Source organism: Rousettus aegyptiacus, unplaced genomic scaffold, assembly GCF_014176215.1.
Source record: "Rousettus aegyptiacus isolate mRouAeg1 unplaced genomic scaffold, mRouAeg1.p scaffold_m13_p_9, whole genome shotgun sequence".
Classification (NCBI taxonomy): domain Eukaryota; kingdom Metazoa; phylum Chordata; class Mammalia; order Chiroptera; family Pteropodidae; genus Rousettus; species Rousettus aegyptiacus.
In genome coordinates this window covers 71,663,555-71,676,229 of record NW_023416312.1, presented here as the reverse complement: position 1 = coordinate 71,676,229, position 12,675 = coordinate 71,663,555, and the positions used below count along the sequence as shown (strand labels likewise).

The window sequence follows — 12,675 nt, the reverse complement described above, 5'->3', positions numbered from 1 at the left end:
TAAAAAGATATACACAGACTGAAAGAAAAGAGAAGAAAAAAGACATTTCATGAAAATGGAAACAGTAAGAAAAAAAGCTGGGGTAGCAATACTTATATGGGACAAAATTAACTTTCAAACAAAGGCTATAACGAGAGACAAAGAAGGATCCGGTAATCCTACTTCTGGGTATTTAGTTGAAGAAACCAAAAACATTACTAAGAAGGGACATGTGAATCCCTATGTTCATTGGAGCATTATTCACAATAGTCAAGATATGGAGGTAACCTGGGTGTCCATTAATGGATGAATGGATAAAGAAGAGGAGATATATGTAATATTTCATTTGTGTGCGTGTGTATGTGTGTGTGTGTGTGTGTGTGTGTGTGTGTACACACACACAAATGAAATATTACTCAGCCATAAAAAATAATGAAAATATTCCAACTGCAGCAACATGGGTGAACCTAGAGGGTAAAGAGCTGAGTGGAATAACTTAGAGAAAGGCAAATATCACATGATTTCACTTATATATGGAATCTAAAGAACAAAATCTATGCACAAACAAAATAGGAACAAACTCATAGATACCGAGAACATTTTGATGGTTGCCAGATCTGGGCGGAGGGATTGGCAAGATGGGTGAAAAAGGAGACGGGATTAAGAAGTACAAATTAGTAGTTACAAAATGGTCATGGGGATGTAAAGTATAGCATAAGGAATATAGCTAATATTATAATATCTGTATATAGTGTCAGATTAGTACTATATCAGGGTGATCACTTCATAAGTAATATAAATGTCTAATCAATTGTTTTACACCTGAAACTAATATAAAATTGTGTAAAAGGTGTAACTGAAAAATAAAAAATTAAAAGTAAATAAATTTTTTAAGAAGGAAAAAAATCATGACATCTAAAAGGTTGGTAATAAAACAGGTTTTTTCTTTAAGTATTCTAAAACAGTCCAGTTTGTATTAGCTTTCAGACTTTCATGGCATAAAAGATATACAGAATACCCATAAATAAGTTTTAATATTTTTAGGATAAGTTTGCTTACAGTAATGACAGAGAGTCCTTCAACCTTCAGGTATTAGGAGAAAACACCCTAAGGAAACATGAAAGGTATTTGGGGCTAATTTACTTTTGAGTAAAAACAATATATCATGAACAATTTTAAACCAAATTCTTAAAGGTATTACAAAATTATAATTTATAATTGTCAAATAATGCATTCCTGTGCTATAAAAAGTTAAAAGAAAACATAGAAAAAATCTCTATTTCAAACCATAAGAAATATTTTTTCTAGCTTCATTGAAATATAATAGACTATTAGTTGTTTGTATTTATATTGTACAATTCAATGAATTTTTAAAATTATAGTTGGCATACAATAATATATTAGTTTTAGTTGTACAGCATAGTGATTAGAGAGCTATATAACTCACAGAGTGATCACCCCTATAAATCTAGTACCCCTCTTCCCCCTTACATATTTATTACAACATTATTAACTATTTTCCTTATGCTGCACTTCATTTCTCCATGTCTATTTTGTAACTATCCATTTGTACTTCTTAATCCCTTTGCCTTTTTTTGCCATCTCCCCCAAACCCCCTCAAATCTTGTAGCCCTCAAAATATTCTCTGTATCTAAGAGTTTATTTCCATTTTTGTTGTTGTTATTTATTTTATTCTCTAGATTCCACATGTATGTAAAATCATGTGATATTTGTCTTTCTCTGACTTATTTCATTCAGCACAATGCCATCTAGGTCCATCAAGGAAATATGTTTTTCCATCCCCTTCCTTTTAGTCTGTGTGTTTCTTTTAATCTGAAGTGAGCCTCTTATAGGCAGCATATGTAAGGGTCTTGTTTTTTAATCCATTCTATCTTTTGATTGGAGCACTTAATTCTTTTCCATATAAGGTACTTGTTGATAGGAATGTAGTTATTACCATTCTTTATTCCTGTTTTTGATGCATGTTATTTCTTCTTAAAGGAGTCCCTCCAACATTTCCTGTACTACTGGTTGGTGCTGTTAAATTTCTTTAGTTTCTTTTTGTCAGGGAAGCTCTTAGCTGTCCTTCAACTCTAAATGATACCTTTGCTGGATAAAGTATTCTTGGTTGTAGATCCTGGGTTTTCATCACATTGGATATTTTGTGCCAAGTCCTTGTGTTCTGCATAGTTTCTTTTGAGAAATCAGCTGCTGGTCTTATGGGCACTCCCATAACTAACTATCTGCTTTTCTCTTGCTGCTTTTAAGATTCTCTCTTTGTATTTAACATTTGGCTTTTTAATTATAATATGTCTTTTGGGCCTCTGTGGGTTCACCTTTTTTGGTACTCTCTGAATTTTCTGGGGTTGTATGTCTATTTTCTTCACAAGGTTAGGCAAGTTTTTCATTACTATTTCTTCAAATAACTGTTCAACTTGTTTTCCTTAAGGTACCCCTATGACACAGATATTTTACATTTAATTGTCTCCTATAGATTCCTTAAATTCTTATTATAATCTTGACTTCTTTTTTCTTGCCATTCTGATTGAGTGTCCTTGGCTTCCCCATCCTCTATATCGGTGGGTCAATCTTCTTTAATCATTGTGTTGATTCCCTCTAATATACTCTTCATCTCAGATGGTATATTCTTCACTTTTGTATGGTTCCCTTTTATAATTTTCATTTCAATTTTTATGTTTTTTTAATCTCTTTGTTAAAAGTCTCATTGAATTAATTTACACTTCTCATAGTTCATTGAGCATCTTTATAACCAGTGTTTTGACCAGTGCATCTGTGAGATTGCTCGACTCCATTTATTCCTGGAGTTCTCTTCTGTCATATGGTTTCTGCTTCCTTATCTTCCCATTTTGCCTGCCTTTCCGTGTCTGTTTCTATTTATTAAACAAAACTCTTAAGTCTCCCGGTCTTATTAGTGTGACTTTGTGTAGTAGATGTCCAGTGGCACAGTCCTGAGAGAGGTTCACCTGCAGGCAAAGTTTAGCTTTAGCCTGTGTCTCTCTGGAGATAGCAAGCAACCCACAGATGCTGTGCTAATAGTTGCCTCAAGAGGCCATGCCAGAAACCACAGTCAGCTGCCACCAGTGTGAGTGTAGGAGTTGACTTAGCAAGGAGCCTGATCTTGCTAAGGACACAACTGAATGTATGAAGAAATATTTTTTTAAACAAAGAAATTATGCTTTGCATTGAATCTCAAATTCACTTTAAATGCTTTAAATACAATTTAATACCTCAGAAAACTCTAACTAAATTATTTGATAATATTTATAGTGTGAAACTTCCCTGAGTAGACAGGTTTCATACAACAGTTTCAATTAAGGCTGAAAAATAATCACTTGATAATTTTAATCATAATTATTGACTGATTAATGGATTAACATTTATTCGGTAATTTATATGGCATAAGGTTTAATAAAGGGGACAATTTGATAATTTTTCAATGTGTAATTCTGCCCACTAGTAAATCCCAGCCAAAAATTCGATATTCCACTCAGTTGGATGACATATTTCCATGTATGTGATTTGATCAATAACAATAAAAATATGTACACAATGTCAAACTTTTTCTTTTTTCTTTTTTTTAAAACAGCAGCTTGATGTTTGGGGTTTGGTTAGCTTAATACAAAGAACATGGGGGGGGGGAATACAAAATGACACTTAAAACTAATGCCGGTATTCATCTGATGATGATTATAACTAAGGATATTTTTATATTTTGTGTTATTCACTTTTCTTTATAATATAAATCAAACCCATTAACTTAAACCTCAGGTATATACACTATACACAATCTGATGCAAAATAATTTGCATAAGTAACATTACATTTTAAGATATTGTAACCTGAATATTTGTGATTTGTTTTTTTGACTTCATGGAACAAGAAGAGAATAACATTCAACCAAGAATGGTTATACTGATAATAAAGCTTTTAAAGTGAAAAATATCTTGCTCTCCATTTGAACTTAGCACAGACTACACAGTAACCCAAGAGAATTAATTATGAGAAAAATGTCAATCACTACCTTAAAACCTTCCTTTGGAAGGAACTTATGAGAAAGCAGATTGAAAAGTGAGACTTTGTTTTCTTTTTTTTTCTTAAAATTATTAGGTGACATTGGTTAATGAAATCAAGTAAGTTCCAAGTGTATCATCCAATAAAAAATCGTGTGTGTGTGTATACACATACATACATATATATGTGTGTGTATATATATATACATATATATATATATATTGCATTGTTTGTTCATCACGCAGAATTAGATTTTCTTCTATCACCAAATATTTGACCCCTTTACCCCTACCTACTCCCCCCAAAACCCTTTCTCTCTAGTAAACACTAATCTACTGTCCACGTCCATGAGTTTGTTTTGTCATGTTTGTTTGTTGCTTTTAGACTTATATCCCACATGAGTGATATCATGTGGTTTTAAACTTTTTCTGTCTGACTTATTTTGTTTAGCATGATTATCTCAAGATTCATTTGCATGGTAGCAAATGGGAGTATTTCATCTCTTATGGATGAGTAATATTCCATTGAATATATGTACCACCTCTTCTTTATCCAATCATCTATCGTAGGACACTTCAGTTGCTTCCATGTCCTGGCCACCATGAATAATGCTGCTATGAACATCAGGGTGCATATATCTTTGTGGATAAATGTTTTCAGTTTTTTTTTGGGGGGGGGTGGTAAATACCCAGTAGAGGGATTGCTGGATCATATGGCAATTCAATTCTTAGTTTACTGAGGAACTTCCATACTGTTCTCCACAGTGGTTGTACCAATTTGTAGTCCTACCAGCAGCATATGAGGGCTCCTTTTCCCCCATAACCTTTCCAACACTTGAGCTTACTCTGTCTATAGAGCCAGATTAAGACACAAAATCAGGTTAGTTAAATATACAGTAGACCCCAGAATGTTCTTGACATTCCCAGATGTCTCTGACAAGATCGCTATTTGAACACTATAATAGAAATGTAGAAGATGCAGCATATTACAATGCTATTAAATCTCCATATTTCCATAAAGGAATGGCAATCATTGCCACAGAGGCATATGGCAAGGTGAGTAAAAATCATAAATATCTTCTTAAACTCACAGAAGTGTATATTAATGTTCAAACTCTGCCAGCTTCCAACTTTACTACTGTTAGTGTGCAAAATATGAGACCAAATTTAAAAGTTTCTGATGCATTTTGACAAATTTTTCAAGCAGGCAGAAAAATAACATACTAGAAGAGCTTCAAGTATCATGTAGATTACACAGTTGACATCCATAAAATCATTTCTGGATGTGATTTCTCTTGTTCTAATCTAAAGACTCACAGTAATGTTAGAACTTGACCCCATCTTAATACTGATTTCTCAGTTTTTAATGAGACTAAGCTCAAAGAGAGAATAGTTCCCAGCCATATGCATCATATATGGGACAATGGAAATAATGCTTTTGATTTAATGCAGTCTGTCTTTTCTCCAAACATTTTTGGTGAGAAATATAGGTGGAAAACTAATAGAAGGGGAGGAAAAGATGGGTATCCAGAGACAGTGATAACAAATATTGAGAGGAGAATAGTTTTAAAGGAGGCCTAATAAAGAAAGCTATAAGCACAAAGAGGAAATAGATATTAGTAAGAGACTTCTAATCAATAACATTTCAAAAACTGGTACTTAACTAATAATTTGAGTTTGACAAAATTCATGAATTGTGTTATCTCTTGCTTGATTCCATTTTGGTTATGGCAGGCAGTCTCTAAAATGTCCTTAAAGGGGCCCCGCCTTCTGAGAATAATGCCATTTTGTAATCTCTACTCCTTCAGTGTGGAGTAGAACTAGTGACTTGGTTCTAACAAATAAAACACAGCAAAAGTGGTAAAGTAATGGAAAGTACCTTCTCGAGTTTAGTTTACGAAAAGACTTTAGCTTCCATCTTGCTTGCCATCTCTCACCTTTTATTATTCTCTCTCACCTTCTCTTTCTTGGAACCATTACTCTCGGGGAAGCCAACTACCATACTCTGAGTACTTTGGAGAGGTCCAAGTAGCAAGGAACTGATACCACTGGCCAATGGCCAGAGAGGAATTTAGGCCTGCTGAACACCAAAAAAAGTGAGCTTGGAAGTGAATCTTTCAAGGTCTGCCAAATGCCATGTGAGTGAGCTTAAAGGCAACTCCACCCACCCCTGGCATAATTCAAACTGTTAGAAATCCTCAAGCAGAGGCATCCAGGTAAGCTGGGACAAGATTCAATTCCTGACACAAAAACTGCGAGATAATAAATATTTGTTTTAAATTACTAAGTTTGTGGATCACTTGCTATACAGCAATAAATGAATAATACCTCAGTGAAATTTTTCTGAAAAAAAAATTATGTTTAAGTTTTATAAATCATTCCATTCTACTTTCATGAGGGGAGTAAGCTCCCAACTTTAAAATACTCAGAGATATTTTTTGAGAAAATAAAGAGTAATTTAGTAAAATGTAATCATGCCCAATTACTGGTTTTGTTAAATTCAATTTTCTTATAATAAGAACTTACTTAGGGTAGATATTGTAATCTGAAATAGGGTAGCTGAGTCCTAAGTGGAAATATGCAGTATAGTATGTAAACTTTGTTGAGTTCTTAATGTACATCAGACACTATTCAAAGTAATTTTTTTCTGACATTTATTACAAATTTTAATCCTCACCAAAAAAACTAATTAAGTAGACTTATTTACTCCAATTTAACACATGAAAAAACTGAAGCATGAAGGGCAATGGAAATTATGTAGCTTGCTCAAAGTCACACAGCACAGAGATTCAAACTCAGGCACTCAGAATCCAGGAGCTACCATCTCAACCGTAGCAGCGCAGCAGCATACCATCTCTCCTATAAATTCATTTTCAATTCTGGCGCTGTATCCTTTTACATAATGTTATGTGGTTTTTTTTACCACATAGCAGAGAAATTGTAGATAATAGATGTAACTATTAACAAGGATCAATGTTAATGCCCTGAAAAACAGTATAATTTGAGTAGTTAAGCATGAAGGCTCTAGAGTAACATTGGCTAAATTTCTATGCCATTCAGCCAATAGTTATTTATGTAATTTGAGTTGTTACTTATCCTCTCTTAGATTCATTTTATTAAATGTAAACCAGTGACCATGTTATTCCCTACTTCATAAAGCTGTTATAAGCATTAAATGAGATAATACATAAAGGGTTTAGAATAGTACCTGGATATACTAAGCATTTAATAAATGTTAACTATTATTATCATAATAATTATTACCTGATGGGAGAGAAATTTTAACAGAGTTTTAGGTTCTATTTTTTCCAGAAGAAAAGAGCTATCCAAGTAATTAGAGAAAGCAGACTAAAAGACTTAGTTACAGTGAAATAAAATAGCATGTATGAATTGATACTCTAAAATGCCAAATATTCTTTTAGATGCTTAGCATACCTCATTTTCTCTACACTTCAAAGCAGAGTAAGTCAATAGTATTCCTAGTTTACAAATGAGGAAGCTTTAATTGAAGAACATATCCAAGGTTAAAAAGCTGCCAAGTAACAGGTAGCATAGCTATCAGGTACCAGTGGGTATTTAAACTAAGGAACATCTAACTCTTTCCCCAAAATAGACTTCTGGGTTTAAAGACCAGAGGAAATGGGAAACTACCTTAAATTGTGAAGGCATGGCCTGCAATTTATTTAAATTTAGGCATTTCTTTTATTCTTCTTGTATATATGTATCCACTGCCTGTCCTGTGCAAGCTTCTGTACAAAATCCACAGTTTCCAGGCAAGGTTGTAAAGGCTGTGCACTGTACAAGGTGACCAACTAAGAGAGAAAACAGAGTTGAAATCCATTCCATGATCCCCATGTCAAGCCTTGAGCCTAAAGGCATACATTTGCCACAGAAGAGGTATGTTTTTCTATTTTACACAAATAAGATATGAGTCGACAGAAGCCCTAAGAATTTAGTGATGAATATGATCTAATCCCTGCCATCTACTGAAAATTCAGAGTGTGCCTAGAGGATTAGATAGAAAGAACTTTAATTTTTGGGTTAGTGAGATCTACCAGGCCTAAGGATTAAAAAGCAGGAGTTGAATTAAGAAATAAAATCCTAGAGCTTTTTTGCATCAGGCTTCCTGCTAGAACACAGGTGTCATGAAAACTGTGACAAAATGGGAAAAGTCTCATATTAACATCATTATCTTCAGGCATGTAGATTCGAGGAAGTCTACCACTACTGTCCATCTGATCTACAAATGTAGGGGGGTGGTCAACAAAAGAATCATTGAAAAATTTGAGAAGCAGGCTGCTGAGATGACAAAGAGCTTCTTCAAGTATTCCTGGGTCTTCAAGTACGCCTGGGTCTTTGAAAGCTGAACATAAGCATGGTATTGATAACTCCCTTTGGAAATTCGAGGCCAGCAAGTATTATATGATCATCATTGGTACCACAGGACACAGAACTTTATTAAAAAATATGATTAGAAGCACATCTCAGACTGACTGTACTATACTGATTGTTGCTGCTGGTGTTGCTGAATTTGAAGCAGGTATCTCCAAGAATGGGCAGATCCATTAGCATGCCCTTCTGGCTTACACAGTGGGTATGAAGCTATTTATTTTGGGTGTTAACAAAATGGATTCCACTAAGGCACCTTACAGCCAGAAGTGATACAAATAATTTGTCAAGGAAAGTCAGCACCTACACTAATAAAATTGGCTACAATCCTGACAGTAGCATTTGTGCCAATTTGTGGTTGGAATAGTGACAACATGCTGGAGCCAAGTGCTAACATGCCTTGGTTCAAGGGATATAAAGTCACATGTAAAGATGGCAATGCCAGTGGAACCATGCTGCTTAAAGCTCTGGATTGCATCCTGCCATCAAGTCATCCAACTGATAAACCTTTGCATCTGACCCTCCAGGATGTCTAAAAATTAGTATATTGGTTCTGTTCTTGTGGCTCGAGTGGAGACTGGTGTTCTCAAACCTAGCATGATGGATACCTTTGATTCAGTCAATGCTACAATGAAGTAAAGTCTGTTGAAATGCACCATGAAGCTTTGAGTGTGGTTCTTATCAAGAATGTGTCTGTCAAAAACGTTCACTGTGGAACAGTGACAGCAAAAGTGACCCACTAATGGAAGCAGCTGGCTTCATGGCTCAGATGATTACCCTGAACCATCCAGGCCAAATCAGTGCTGGATATGTACATGTGCTGGATTGTCACATAGCTCACAGTGCCTGAAAATTTGCTGAAATGAGGAAGACTGATCATCATTCTTGAAAAAAGCTGGAAGATAGCCCAGAGTTTTAAAATTTAGTGATGCTGCCATCATTGATGTGGTTCCTGGCAAGCCCAAGTGTGTTGAGAGCTTCTCGGACATCTATCCTCTGGGATGTTTTGTTGTTTGTGACATGACACAGGAAGTGGCTGCGGATGTCATCAAAGCAGTGGACAAGAAGGCAGCTGGAGCTGACAAAGTCACCAAGTCTGCCCAGACAGCTCAGAAATCTAAATGTATATTATCCCCAACACCTGCCACCCTAGTCTTAATCAGTAGTCGAAGAATGTTCTCAAACTGCCTCATCTGGCCATTATGTTTAATAGTAAAAGTCTGGTTAATGATTATAACACATCGTAAAACCTTTAGAAGGAAAGGAGTAGGCTTTGGGAGCCATTTGGGATTTCTCGTGTGGCAGTTTTTAAGTTATTAGTTTTTAAAATTGGAACTTTTTTGGCATAATTTATTTATTTGTGGCAGTTAGAATTAGGAAGACATCAGTAATATAGACTCCTAACAGTAATTGTGCATACTGCATTTAACTGGTTTTTATGCCTGTTTACTTAAAATTAGAATTTTTACTGGAAACAATTTAACCAAAAATCTGTCATATAACTTTGAGACCCATTAAAACAAAGTTTAATGAGGAAAAAAGCAAAATCCTGGAGAGTAAGCAAGAGGTAGTAAGCTGCACCTAAAAGGGTCTTAGATATAGTAACTAAACTGTGATGTGGAAATTTATCTAACTGTAGCCCAAGATTACTTACTCTGTGAGATTAAATTCTTGTACTCTTAACTATTGCTATTGACTTAGTACTGATGGGCAGAAATGTTAGGCAGTTAAAATTTGATGCAGGGATTGTGTTTATAAGGTCATTCCTTAAAGAAGAGACTTGGGGTTCATTTCAGCCCTAGGATGGCAGAAGCAAAGTAATGCAGGTTGGCCTCTGCTTCTTCACCACAATTTAATTTTTACTCTTTACTAAGTAATTTGGGCCATTGTTGTCATCTTTAATTTTAAATTCAATTTCCTAAATCAAACTCTAACAACATTAGGCTAACTATGACTGTAATTATATATTTCTTCATCTTATGGAACATTGACACAACACTCTAATGAGGAGTGTTTCTCATTTAAAAAAAAAAGGACTTCATTTTATATGTCAGAGAAAGCATCTGATCAGAAGCAAGAACTTTAATTCTGGATTTTGAATTATCAATAACAATGTCACTTCAATTGGGAAATACTCTTTTATTGTCTGAGAGTCCTTCCAGTTATATGAAGATCTCATCTCTAAACCTATTAATATTAGGGGATGAATTGCATTTCTCCTTTATTAGCTTTGATATAGAATGTCACGATTACATGAAATTACTTTGTAAATTTTATCGCAATGTAGTAGTCTCATTTACTCAGACATTTCCAAGCTGTTATAGCAGAGACATAGTAGAGTGAGAAGGTATGGAACAGAAATTCAGGTACAAAGAATAACTTAAATGTTAGGGAGGTGATTGGTTGGTTGGTATGCAATGGGAACTTACACTAGCATAACAAGGGGGGATTTTATTATGAAGATGTACTTTTTTCTTCCAGAACCCAAGAGCAGAAATACAGTTAGGCCTCATGAGGTAGTGGAAATAAGAATTTAAAAGCCATCTGAAAACTATTATTTCTGTTTATGTTTCTCTTTTTTTGTGGCCTCATTGACTTTCATCATTGCTTCTGTCTATTTGAATTTTCCATTTTTCTTTCTCCACAGAATTTCACAGCTTTTCCTACACAGGGCATTAGAGGTCTACTCCATGACTCTCGAGAATTCTTTATGTTCCTTAAGGAGATTAAAATCACAATAGACCAAATAGATTTGCTATTAAACCATAATGACCAAGAAAAAAACAGAAACGATAGAAAGAAGAGAATGATTCTTTGTATCTAGTCCTGCAGTGACCTACTATAGGGACCACCTGCATATTTCCTTCTCTTAGTTTTCCCTATTCCAGAGGCGTAAATTGATTCTCTACCTTATGAAATTATTTGTCCACTTCTAAGTAGATAACAATGTAATCAAGGGGCAAGTATTTGAATATTTCAGTGATAATTATTGGAAATTAAGAAAAAGGTAAAAGTTTTCATAATGAAAAAAAGACAATCTTCTACTGAACAGAAACATTGCTCTGTAATAGTTTCCACAAGCCCAGTGGCTCTTAAAATTTAGCATAATCTGGAGGAATTGTTAAAATACAAATTACTGTGCCCTATTCCCAGAGTTTCTGATTTAGCAGAGTGTGGTATAAGAATTTGTACTTTCAACAGGTTTCCTAGGGCCAAACTTTACAAATCGTTGTACCAGCATATTTGTCATTATTGACTTTGGCTTAATAAAAATTGATTTTCAATTTTTCTCATATATAACTTAGTCAAAGATACTCTGCTGTACTGGAATTAGGCTGGCAGGCTAGCGCTGACTCAGGAAGGCAGTGGGCAGGAAGCAAAAGGTAATCATCTGGAGCTTGCTTGCTTTTGTAAAATACAGACTTTTAATCCATGAAATAGCTGCTAATATTAGGCTATCTCATGGTTCCTTCCTGAACCAACTACTGTGTATTTCTATTACTGCAAAAACATGAAAATGAAAACAAGGACAAAGCAAACAGACAAATTCTGGCTTCATAAGATGTGATGTTACAGAGTAGATTACTATGTTCCACACAGCAATGTACCACATAGGGATATTAAAATGGAAAGAACAATCACTCCCGAGATAAAATGTTTACAGTCTTATATGGCACGATTTTATAAAAAGATTAAGAATTAACTAATTCATCACCTTCAATTCAGAAGAAAAATATCTGATGAGAGATCATAAAGAAATTGAAGTAATAACAGAATAAATTCTATCAAAAGTGTTTTAAAGTCATATGTTCACTGAAAGAATCAGTCATGAAAAATCTCTTCAACATACATTATGTTCTGGTTTGATGTATGTTAATATGATCAAGTGCAAAAAAAAAAACAAAAACAAAAACAAAAAATGAATCTCTAGATACGTGGCACTATGCATTTGTGAAAATCCATAGAACATTACAGCGGAAAGACTGAATATTAATGTATATAAATTTAAAATAAATAATTTAGGAAGTCAGGAGAGCCCAGGAGGGAATGAAGCCTGTGAGAAAAAAAATATAACTGTATTACAAACGTGACCTTTCTAAAAGAAGATGGGAGAACAGATGCTGACAAAAGTAATTTTGGAAATGAGTGGCAAAAGGAACTATGCATAAATGGTCTACTGTAGTTGATAAAATTATTTACAATGGAAATACAGGTTAAAAATTTTGAGACCATTATTCATGTTTACTAGAATTGAACAATTAATCAAGTAATTGGA

General features: G+C 34.4%; 1 pseudogene; it reads left to right on the top strand.

Moving 5' to 3' along the window:
• Nucleotides 1–9,419: 9,419 nt before the first annotated feature.
• The window catches only part of LOC107509387, a 126,718-nt pseudogene continuing 123,462 nt past the window's right edge, over nucleotides 9,420–12,675 (top strand).